At 46.4% G+C, this 12,670-nt stretch overlaps 1 long non-coding RNA gene across 1 annotated transcript; it reads right to left on the bottom strand.

The window, feature by feature from the left end:
* Nucleotides 1-855: 855 nt before the first annotated feature.
* Nucleotides 856-10,768, bottom strand: LOC106007406. The gene is made up of 3 exons (XR_006606120.1): nt 10,615-10,768; nt 10,215-10,251; nt 856-4,280 (listed from the first exon to the last, which is right to left on the bottom strand). It is a non-coding gene; the product is annotated as an uncharacterized LOC106007406 (long non-coding RNA).
* Between the last annotated feature and the right edge of the window lie 1,902 nt (nt 10,769-12,670).

The following is a 12,670-nucleotide window of genomic DNA, read 5'->3' on the forward strand; positions in this document are numbered from 1 at the left end:
TTCCTCTCTTCTTCTTCTCCTTCCTCATTGTCATCGTCATCGTCTTCTTCTTCTTCTTCTTTTTTTGGTAACACTGCAAATAGAGCAAGAATGTGGCTCTGGGACCAGACAGCTTAGTTGTATATGCTAGCTCCTTCACTTACTAGTGTTTGACCCTTAGCAACTTATTTAACCTCTCGGTGCCTCTAATTTTTCATCCATAAAATGAGGGCCACGGTAATGCCTACTTCCCAGAACTGTCATGAAGATTAAATGAGTCAATACCTGTGAGTGCCAGTATAGTACTGGCTACTTAGTAAGTGCCACACGTGTGTTTGCTCCTTTAATCTGTCCATATACATACCTATTTTCCTTTCTGAGAAAACTGGGTCACTCAATTTTATCTGTTAGACTCTTACTGACATTAAGTTTTGAATCTGGGACTTTTACATCTTGGATGCTTTAATGATTTCAGGTTATCAAACAAATAACTTTAAGAGAAGAAATACGTTTTTATCTCTTTCAACCTCAGAGAATGAGCTTCTAAAAATAAATGTTGAGTTTCTCCCTACTTTAGATTATGGAAAAATGAAGATATATGTACACACACACACACACATACACAAAGCACATAAAAATCCACTCATTCAAAAGCTATATTTAAAATAAATGGGTCAGGGGCACCTGGGTGGCCCAGCGGGTTAAAGCTTCTGCTTTGGCTCAGGTCATGATCCCAGGGTCCTGGGATTGAGCCCCACATCAGGCTCTCTGCTTAGCAGGGAGCCTGCTTCCCTTCCTCTTTCTCTGCCTGCCTCTCTGCCTACTTGTGATCTCTGTCTGTCAAATAAATAAAATCTTTTAAAAAATAAATAAATAAAAATAAAATGAATGGGCCAGATGGCAGGTAATTAATATACACTATAACTGTTAATGTCACACATAAAGATTAAAATATATCAACAGTCAGAAGCTGGGCAGAGAATTTTTGGTGTCATAATTTGCTTCTATATAGCACTTTGCCATATTATTCCCCCACAATGAAAAACAGAAAAAGCCTCTCGCACACATCTTCTTTTCTCAGCTTTGTGATTTGGAAGCACATAGCCCATGGTTTTTCCCCCACTCTAATCACTTTTCCTGTTACTTGTCTAAATCAGAGGAAGAAAATAATTTTGAAAAGGCAACAATCAGAAAAAAAAAAAAATCTATTACAGGGAAACAAGACTGGTGATAATCCAGATCACTTAGCAGCAGAATTTCTATGCCCAGGAAAATCAACTTGCTTTGCTTCTGTTAGTACTGGAAGGTTATGTGACAGCCTAAGGCAGACTTCAGTAGCACGGTGCCCCCTTACACAGTCAGCATCACTGCCTTGCGTGCCCCCGTGGGCTGTCCTGGGGACTCTGGGCCTGCAGAGCATTTGCAGATGTTGGTTGTTCCCCAGGGCTGACTCAGTGGCCTCTGCAGCTTCTCCGTGAGGGTTTCAGGGGTCCTGCATCCTGTTCAGAGGACACAGGGAGAATGGCTCCTGGGCTGGGAATAGCTAGCCTAGCTCCATTTGGCTCTGAGTAGCTCCTAGCAGAATTCCTGCAGACATGACTTTGGATGGTGGTAGAGAGTCCCTCCTCCTTTCAGAGCTGGTGGCCTGAGTGGCCGGTGGGAATCTCCTGGGCAGTGAGTGGAAGCCATTCCCGGCATCGGGCTCGCCTCCAGCAATGCTCCAGGGCGCCTTGGAACCAGTGGTGCCCCCGGGGCCGGCCCAGCTGTATGCCTGAGCCTTGTTTGAGGCGGAGACCCTTTTATGGGGCTTTTGCTGAGAAATGAGCTACGCTGGCGGAGAATTCAGTGCCAGGCGCTGGCGTTTTCTTGTTCCTCACATCCAGTGCTTTCAAGTCTTCTTTCATTCTATACACACTAGCTTTATCTTCAAGGGAAAGGAGGAACAAAAGATGCCCGTTTCCTCCTCAACAATTTTTAACCCCTCTTCCCCCGAGGTTAGTCTCTGTATGTATCTCTGCGGCAGCACAAGGCCCATCCCAGTGCTGCATAAGATGATAGTTTCCTCTCCTGGATTCTCCTGCCTTCCCCTTCCTGGCCATTTGCTAAGACGCGGGGCCTGCACGTCGGGCCGCCCCACTTTGCAGCCCCACCTGGACCTGCCCAGGGCTGCTCCCGCTGCTGGAGCCTGCTCAGCCGCCATCACAACCAACCCATCCTTTGTCCCATTCCCTACACATCTTAATCTTCACTGTTGAAGACGCCATATCCTTTATACTCACCTACATTTTATAGGACATTTTGAGTGGCACTGGGTATCAGCTGGTACCGAGTTAACCCTGTGCCAGAGGCCCCAGGTGCCGAAGCAAAGCTGAGACTGATGCTGCGATTTGGGGGTGTCTTGGTAGTTGGAGATGTGGAGCTGAGCTGATGGTGCGTCTCAGCTCTCAGGTTTCCTCTTAGGGCTCAGAAGGCCTGCCCAGCATTTCCTTCTGAAGACAGACCTTTGTGATGAGCCCGGCCTCTTTCTAGAACTTTCCAAGGCAAACAAGGACTTATTGCTCCTGGCTCTGCAGCAAGGCAGAGCTAAGCAGCCAAATGGGCATTACTGGGACACAGGTGACCGAGTCGGCTTCATCCACCAACTTGAGACTAGGTGTGTTCTCGTGGTGGTGCAACCCGCTGCTTACTCAGGCCTGTGCGCAGGGTGGGCGTGTCCTTCACTGAAGGTCCAGAACAAAGGTGACTCCGGATATCTCCACAGGCCACAGGAATAGTGGTGCACAGGAGTGAGGATAATGGGTGGTGGGCACTTCAAAGAAGAGCGAGGCCCCAGGGTGGGAGAGAGAGAGAGAGAATCCACAGAGTGAAAAAGACGTAAAAGCTTATCAACCAATCCCAATCTGTGGTCTAATTTGAATTCTAATTCAAATAAACTAGTTTTTTTTTTTTTAATGGAAATGTGAACCTGACTTGACATGAATAATATACCAAGTTTTAAGGCAGAGTAATGGTTTTGTGTTTATTTATTTTTTTTAAAGAGTCCTTATCTTTTGAAATTCATACTGAAATATTTATAAGGAAAAGTGTGATGTCTGGAATTTGCTTCATAATCACGATGCAGGGAGAAGAGGGAGCACGTGGGAGGAACCAAGGTGGACCACCGATGTGATCATTGTCAAGGCTGCATGGGAATTGGGAACTGGGAATGTGGGTGTCCGTTAATGTTCCTTCTACCTTGGCTTATTTTTAAAGTTCTCTATAATAAGAAGTTAAAAAAAAAAAAAAAAGAAAGAAAGAAAGAAAAGAGAAAGGAAAGGATATGTTCCAGCTGACTGGTCTCAACACGGCAAGGACCACACCCAAGTATATGAGGATAACCGGAGAGGGCTGGGCGTTGCTGAGTCATGTGACTCTTCTGGTGTCCTCTGACCCCTGACTGCGGTAATCTTTGACCCGGGACTGTGGTTTCTAATGCTCTGCACTTCCTTTCCTGAACGTTCACGAGAAGTGGTCCTGGGTTTCCATAGACCTGAAAGGCAGGTTTCTAGCTCTTCCAGGCTCAGTGGGTCTGAACCCATCCAGCTCTGCACGCTCGCTCTGAATTCCCCATTTCTGTTGATGGTTGAGTACTTCCTGTGCCGCTGTCACAGACTAGAGTCACCTTGCTGAGCCGTCTTCAACTGCCTGCTCCTCTTCTCCCTATATACCCCACGTACTCGGAAGGTTCTGTGGATTCTTCTTTCACAGCTTTACCTCTATCGTTCTCAGATTCACCTCTCTCGTTTCCACACCTCCAATCCCAGGTGTGGATCCCGTCCTGTGTGCCCTTCCTTCCCCACAGCCATCTTCCTGCCCTGATAGCCATCCTTCCAGCTGTCTGCCTTGCCCCTGACCTTCAGAGAGTGCCATGAGATCAAGAGCCTTATGTATAGTCTGAAGCCAAAAGAGGGGGGAGTCATGACATAGACATTGCAAACCCCAAATTCCTACCCTGACAATCTCAAGGGAGTCTCACTCAAAGGAACTTGGAATGATGTTTATCCCAGGCAGCCAACAAGGGAGGCACCACACCTCCAATAGAGTCTAACATGTATAACATTATTTCTTCACCAATTGTTGATAGGTCCACAACACCCCAGATCTGGATGATAAACGAGCAAAATCCAAGGTCGCAAGGATCCCATTCAAGTGGGTCAACAGACAGATGAAAACTCAAATGACAGAGAAGGAAGATCCACGGATGTCTGCTAATTTCTCCAGTATGCCCTACAGTAGAGCAATAATACATCGGGTCTTCTAAACTGAGGACAGAAGATTTGACAAATTACTTTCAGACTTGTTCAGTCATTCATATGAAGTCATACAAAAGTGTACTAAAAAATTATCCTTAGGGATACACTTAAAAATCATCTTTACTCAGGAAAAGTTTTATTTAATGACACTGGAACCATCCGGGTAATTCAGGCTATGCAGTCACCGGGAACAGCCAGCCTCAAAATGCTTGAAGAGAAAAATGATTCCGTTGAGTCCCCAAAACACATTTAATATTTTATTAGCCTAGATTAGCAACCCGTTTTTTGAGGAGGGATTTTCTCCTTCTGAGGTCAATCATAAGCATTTCTTGGGGCAAGTGTGGATAAATGAACTGATCAGTATTTCCCTATAACTTTCTAGTTGGTTCTGGTAAGGAGGGTGCTCTTTCCTCTTTGGAAGTAATTAAGGATGTAGTCATTCAGGACGTGAGTCTTGCGGAACCAGCCAGCCAGAAAAAATGAAGACAACATAAGAGAGATTTGAAGGACTGGAGTTCCTGGTTCCAGGCATGACTGAGGCCAGTGACCCATTCCTCTCTAGTTACTTGGGTTTAGAAAGCTTTCTGCTTATTTAGGTCTAGGGGTTTTCATCAATGACCACAAGAGAATCTTTGACAAACCCAGATCAGTGGTAGTGTGAGCAGGGCAATGTAACTATGTGAAATCCAAACAATGAAAGAAGAGAGCCACATGCTGGGTCTCCCAGAAGGCCAGTGGAATGACCCCAACTCTTTAAAAGCTAAGCTTTTTAAAGGAGAGTCACTCTCCCCTTCCAGAAAATGACCGGGTCATGTCGTAAAAGGAGGCGGTCAATGATCAATGATCCTATTACCTAATGTCATATCATGAGAAAAATCAAACTTTGGGACCAGAAAGAGGTATCCCTGCACCCTCCTTCACAATTTTCTCAAATTCTTAATAAAAACTGCGTATCTTAGGCAGAAGTTCTCCAATGCCAGATTTTTCACTAACATTCAAATTCTGGTTCGCTCAAGCTCTTCCTCTGCGTATGACCTCTAGGGCAGCTGTGTCACTTGCAGGGTAATTTCCAAATGCCTCAGCTGGGCAGTTGGGACTTCCAGAATTGGGCTTGACCTTTAATTTCATTTCCCAGAGCTCAACAATATAAACACCTTACACCGATGGTGCTGGTCTCTGCATGCTTTCACACTGGTGACGTTCACTCCCTTTCCATGCTCCTTAGGGCTTTGTTACGGCTGCCCCAGCAAATTCACACAGGAGGGCTTACCATCCAGGGAGGGACACCAGTGAGCGAAGCAGCAAGTGCGACAGAGACCTGTCAGCACTCTGACAGGAGGAGCATCTACCCCAACTGTGGGACATGAGGGGGAGTGTTCCAGAAGTTTCCTAGGGGGGAGTTACTCTGGGTGGTAAAGCCCCCAAGAAGTGTGTGCCCCTGTAAAGGAGCCCTGGGCCAGTGTTCTTGCTGTATATTTCACCCTCCTACTTCCGCCCCAGATAGCCAGGCCATAGGTCTGTAAGGCAGTGTCAGGTGCATGCCTAATGGGCAAGATGAGCCTGGGGAGTGGTTACCTGACCAAGCCCATTTTCCCTAGCAGGCAGAGCCAGCAAAGGCGATGGAGCTACTAAAAGAAAGAAGCGCCTTGGTCACTCATAAAACAAACTCAGGAGGCGCAGAGGAGGTCCCAGTAAGCAGTCTGGCGGTGGAAGGCGCCAGCAGAGGGAACCAGAAGGGGCAGTGGGAGCCACAGGTGCACTGGAGCTCCTGGAGGGCAGGGAGCTCAGAGGGCTTCTGCTGGGACCTGCTCCCCTGAGGCTGGTTCTGCTGGTTCTACAGAGCCTGTTTTGCAACTTCAGTTCCTTTCCCAGGAATGGAAGGGAGAGGACATTGGGGTGGCTGATGACCTCTGAGACACCCGTCCCTTTTCAATTCCTTCCTGGATTCAGCACCTTGGAGGAATGGGCACGGTGATGTTCAGAAAGAGGAGGCAGTGGCCAAGCCATCTGACTCAGCATGCCCGTCCTGCCCCTTCCCGTGCCTTCCCTCTTCCCGGGAGGGCTTTCCTTCCCTCCTGTCCTCCGGATCTCTCTGGAGCATCACTTCTCCCTGGGCCATCTTCCCAGCACCTATCTTCCCTTGTATCTTTGTGTGTCCTAATTTTGATTATTTTGCTTCCGTTTATTATTTATTATTATTCCGATTATTATCAGTAATTAGTTAACTGTTGTAGCTCATAAGTTTGGGTGGGGGGTACACCCTGGGCCTTAGCATAGTGCCTGGTACACAGTACGTGCTCAGGACATATTCATCGCGGGAAGGACTGATAGATGCGCATCATGCACAGAAGGGAAGATTAGGTAATTTACTTAAAGTCACACATCTAACAAGTGACCTAAAGGAAAAGTCAGATGAATGCTACATTACCAGCCCTTAGGCAAAACACACACACCCTTCAACCCCCAAAGTCCCCAAACTCCACTGTGGACCCTTTCTCGAGCCTTCAGGCCCCTCCCCTTTCTTGTAGGAGAAGGGTAGAAACACTTTTGAGAAACACTTTTTATTACACTACTAACCGAAGTCCATAGTTGATTCGGATTGCCTGGGTTTTTACCAACGTCTTTTCATTGTTCTGGGAGCCTGCCCAGGTGCCACGAGTTTAGTCTGCATATCTCCTTGGGCTCTTCTTGGCTGTCTTAGTTTCAAAAGCTTTCCTTGTTTTGGGTGCCCTTGCCAGTTTTGAGAACTACTGGTCAGAAGGTCTCCCCATTGAGATTTGCCTGATGTTTTCCTTGTAATTAGCTTAGGGTTACAGTTTTTGAGAGGAAGACCACAGGAGTAAAGTACTATTCTAATCACATCATATCAAGGGGACATCAACATGACTTCCTACAGTGAAAGTTGGCCTTGATAGCCTTGCTGAGGTCACGTCTGTCGGGTGTTTCTATTGTAAAGCTACTTTCCCCACCGCCACTCTCTCCCACTGTATTCTGTGTAGTGGAAGGAAGTCAGGATGCGCAGGTCACATTTTAGGAAGAGGAACTATGCTCTGTCTCCTTGAGGGCCTAGCATCTCCATGAATGATTTGGAAGTCTTCTGTACTGGCATTTTATCCACCCACCCTCCCTGCTTTTCTTATTTATTCAATCTTTTATTTATATCGGCAGAGACTCCTAGATATTTATTTGATACTTTGAGTTGTTATTCAACAGCACTTTATTTTTTGGCTCAGATTATTCTAGTTTTGGCCATTGGGGATCTTTTAGTTGGCTCCGGTGTCCCTCTGTTGTGTGTGCAGGTGGGTTTTCTTCCTTTCCTCTCCCTCCCTCCTTCCTTCCTTTTCTTTCTGTCTAGAGCACACCCCCACATTCTGGAACTACAAGATGCTCCAGGCTCATTGTATATATTTTTGGCTCCAGTCCTAGAATCAGCCATTTGGCTAAAGAAACCTGGTTTCTTTTACTGGAGAATGATATTAGAAACCAAAATCTGGGTGCTATGTGTACTCATGGCTACCAGAATATCGATTCTAGATCCCCTCAGCTGACAGAGCAAGAAAAAATGTGTGAATATTAAACCATGTATGTATACTATATATGCATATTTAAATATGTCTATGTTACCTTCTGTAACTATATTAAAAAACATAAGTTCATCCTATGTCTCCCAATCTAATCATAATATGTCTGTAACCTCCTACTCAAATAGAGGGCATTCTGGCTCTTACTACCCATCATCATTTACTTAAGCATTAAATTCCAGTATGCATGTATAGAGGTTGCAGAATTAACTTGTATCACTGTGAGAAACAATCACATCAATCAGAGCACAGTGCTTATGTGCAGTTACTTCGCCTTTAGCTTTACAGACTCTAGTCATTTCCAAAATTAATTAGGTCAACATGTTTTCCCCTATCGCTCCAGTAACGGGTACCTTTATAAACATACATTAATAAAGTAGTCAAATGCGTTGCTCACATTCTGCATTCCAACCTGCGATTCTGCCAACCTCCTAAATGATGGGTTAAAAAATACGCACATATTAAGTTTCATTCTTCGTGCTAAAAAGCTCTATAGGTCTTGACAAATGCACTGTAGCATGCATTCACCATTATAGTAGCAGGTAAAATAGATTACTTTGAGTACAATGTCTGACATCCTGTCATTTCCGCAGTGAATATTGAATATAAACCTCTAAAAGATAAAGACGCTCTAAAAAAATCACTACTACATTAAAAAAAAAAAAAACCCAATCTCTTAACATCCAGTCTGTTTAAATTTTTTCAATTGTCTCACAATTTAAAAAAAAAGTAAGTGTTTAAATTAGGATACAGAGAAATCCCAATATCTTTGTGTTGTTCTTGATGTCCTTAGTCTCTCCTTGATTTGAGTCCAACATCTGACTACAGTTGGGTTGTGATTGGGCTAGAACACCTACTCAAACTAGTGGATTTGTACTTATATCCCTTTTGGTGCCATTCAACTTCCTTTGGTACAACTACCTTGGCTTAATATCAATTCAGCTGGCTTACTAGGTAACTGGACTCAAACACCAAGAGACTTTAGATGGTAAACTCCACAGTAGGTGGAACAATTAGAAATCTAACACTCCCTCTCATATCAGACCCAGAAAGAGGTTCCTTTCTGCACCTAACAACACTTTGGTGCCTGTCATGGGAGTGAGCTTTTATGACTGAACTTTGACAGAAATAGAACTTGAGAAAGTACTGGGGAGTAGAGAGAATATATTTAGAGGCTTTCTTACTCTTCTAGATCTGATTTTAAGTATAGTATACAGGTTCAGGTCCAGGTAATTTTGGTTTCAATCTCCTTTATGATCTCTATACTAAAAACTTCATTGCTTGGTCTTGAACCATACTTGGTAAATGTGCAATAATATTATAATACCACCAGACAACTCCTTCATGGTGTTCTGGTCAAAGATTTCTGATGGCCCCTTATAAATAGGATCAGATTTGCAGCACAAAAGCCCATTGGCTGTCACCCTTAAATCGGACAGAGATCTGCCATCTTGGTAAACTAATGCTTGCCTTCAGGCTCATCCAGGGCCCACCTGACCCATAAAATTCCCTTAGATTTAGGTGACTCTGAGAATAAGAAAAACTGGATTTTGGTCTGAATTCAAAATCTTTCGCCACTCAAAGGGAATCTGGAGCTATCTTTTCCTATGCCTTATCATTCCATTCTTTACAAAAGGCCTGAAGAAAGAGAAAAATCCCATGAACTTTGGCTCAGAGAATAGCAAGAGAGCTAGACACTGTCACTAAGGTGATGGAAAACCTCATCCCAGAGGTTCATAAAATCAGACAGGCGGTGGTAGAGGCTAGAACCCTCTAGATACCACAGAGGGCTCCCAAGGTGGAATATAGATCATCTTAGAGGATTGTTGCACCTGCGTTCCTCGAGATCTCTTCAGAATCTTAAACATTATTAAAAAGATCTGAGAAACAAATGTGGAAATCAGGAGAATAGGCAATTTAGCTGTATCTGGTTCTACAAGCTCTGTAGATTGGGAATGGAACCAGTTCTCCCGGCATAATTTTGAGTAAATTGGCTCTTGGTTTAGAAATGGCCGACATGCCCTGATTAAGATCTATTCTCTAGTATTTGTCTGTGTTGTAGGAGTCAAATGTGTGACCTCCAGAGTTCAAATGCTGACGCATAGCAATTGTTCTATCAGATGAACCGAGTTTATTTGGTAACAGAAGGAATGAGGAGCTTCTTTTTATCTGACTATAGGCTAAATTCTCTGAAATGCCTTTAGATCAACTCAGATTATGGCGAAGACCTGGATTTTGCAGAATAATGTCCTACGGGGCTGATACTGTCTGCTCTTGGCCAAAGGGGACTGAAAGAGAAGAACCTGACGGATACTTAGGAGTCAAAACCAGCTCAAATTGAGAAAGGAAAAAGCAGTCCTACCTTTAACCATGCTGGGAGGACAGAAAGGTAAGACCAGCTGCAAAATAAACAGAAAACATTTTTTTTCCCTCAAGACTGTCAAATGTCATAATACCCCTCTCTGATTATTGATTCGGATCAATGACACCACCAGACCTACCTTGTTTTTTACATTTATCACTGTGGGTAGCCCACTGCTCAGCCACAAATAGCACTCAAATCTCAGTTAATTCCTGCTTCTCCGAAAGCTGCCTGAGAAACAGCAATTAATCCAGAAACGCCCATTTCCTGGGCGCCGTCCTCAGAATCCTGACGGAAGAGGCTTCCCTCCTTTCTCTGGTCCTCCCTCACTGCAGTCAGGCCAGTGCCACTCGTGTCCCCACACCAAGCCCACGGCTATGAGGCTGGTAGCCACCATTACCTGAGGCAAGCGTTTGCTGTCCTTGGGGTTCTCTGGGGGCCGTTTATGGGCTACCAGGGGCCAAATATAACATTTCATTCCTGGCATCTGGGTGGCTCAGTCAGTTTAGCCTTCAGTTCAGGTCAGGATCCCAGGGTCCTGGCGGGAGTCTGCGTCTCCCTCAGCTCCTCCCCCTTTCTCTCTCTCTCACTCTCTCTCAAATAAATAAAATCTGGGGGGGGGAAAAACCAAAAAACAACAACAACAAAAAAACCCAACAATCCCAAACCCACAAATGTTTCATGCTTACATCTTCCGCTTTCTCCTTTCTATAATTTTTTTTCCCCCTGGTTCTGGCAGCTTCTCACACATTTATAAGCACCCACATTTCTGCTTTCCAGATTCTTCATCCCCCCCCCCCCCTACTTGGTTCTTGGTACTTTTTTCTTTCTTGGAGTAAGCCGCTCTGTTCCTTTTCACATTTCCCCTAAAGTCCTCTGGACCGTTTCCTCATCCTAAGATCTGGCTCTGACATGGTTCCCTGCATTTCCCCCGCCGCTGTGTCATTTCTCTGCCTTTCTCTCCTTGACCTGCGCCTTTCAGCTGCTGGGCTGCCAGCGAGCTGCTTGCTGTTGGAAACTTTGCTTTGGCTTTCTCCTTTCCTTAAGTGCTTTTATTTTGCAGCATTTGAAGAACATTTCTCACCATTCTGTGCTTCCTTGAAAGGAGATCCAAATAGCCTTCCCTCGCCTTTCATTTTACTTGGCCTTTCTCTGCACCGCACGGTCGCTGTGGGTGGTACCGGGCCCTGGAGGTCCCGTTTGCACTCTTACCGCAAGATCCGCAGCGACGCGGCATCTGCCGACTTCACAACCTCCAGGATTTCACAACCTCCAGTCTCGCTTGCACATTCGGTTCAGGGCCCGGGAGTGGCACCCACCGATTACAACAAAATGTAGTTTCCCAAGACTGCCCTCCCCTAGCCAGCTAACTGGGGGAAAGGGCGGCCTCGCCCGGGGCGCGGGCAGCGGAAGGCCGCCGCTGGGCAGCCCTCCCCGCAGCGCGGAGCCGCTCACCGTCCCCCGGTGGGGGGCTGCCCGCAGGCGCCCGCACTTGCCGCCCTGCCACCTGCAGCGTCCCCTGCAGCCCTCACCGCCGCAGCGGCCGCAGAGTCCAGGGCGCCCACCTGGCTTGCCGGTATCTACCAGCTGACACCGCGCTCTCACGTCTGCTGCAGACTCGCCCATCTTGGACCCCTAGCACCTCGGCAGGACTGGAGGGGGAAGGGGCATACCCATTAGATGGCGTCCCAACGTGAGGCACCTCCACTTGACCCTTCTAGGTCTTTCCAGATGGCTTCCAGAAACTGGAAGCAGAAGGATCAAAGCCGTTACCGTCCCCAAGCTGTGCGAGATTTGGCTAGTGTTCTGTTGTTCGCTGGTTGGATTCTGCTCCTCCGTCCCCGGACTTCTCTGCGTTCGCCCCTCCTCACCCCTGGCCGCCTCCAGCACATCGCAAGCCCACCTGGATGGGTCTGCAGGGTCAGCTCCTCGCGGCCCGCTTCCCTTTCTCATTCTAGGCTGCAGATGCGGGCTCTGCTAGTCACATAATGACCTGAGGCTTTGGCTTCAGAAAGCAACTTGGGGTGATTTTCAGCTGAATCCCTTTTCTAAAGACTCCTGTGAAATTCCCTTCTGGGGTCACTTTATAGAGAAGAAGTGTATAGACATTATAAACTGCTTAGGAGAAAAAGGAAGGGACGATTGTCAATATAGTTGCTTTTCACATTTCATAACAGATCTTTCCCCCTACAGTTTCCTTCTCCAACCATCCTCTTAAACCTCAGAGCTTCCGTGCATTTAGTCGGGGGAAGCAGTCATTCTGAGGAAGTTAGAGGAGGGCTGTGCCCTGCTCACTCTCTCAAAACCCAGCAACCCCCTCCAGACAGGACGGGACATGCGTGTGGCCATTGGTAACTGGCATCTCTCTTCCTCACTGGCCAAGGGTCCCCCCCCCTTGGGGGCGGGTGAGGTTCCTTAGCTCACTGCCTCGCTTTTCTCCGTGCTTTACCCAGTTG

Source organism: Mustela putorius, unplaced genomic scaffold (assembly GCF_011764305.1).
Source record: "Mustela putorius furo isolate JIRA1106 unplaced genomic scaffold, ASM1176430v1.1 tig00000228_pilon_pilon_pilon, whole genome shotgun sequence".
Taxonomy (NCBI): domain Eukaryota; kingdom Metazoa; phylum Chordata; class Mammalia; order Carnivora; family Mustelidae; genus Mustela; species Mustela putorius.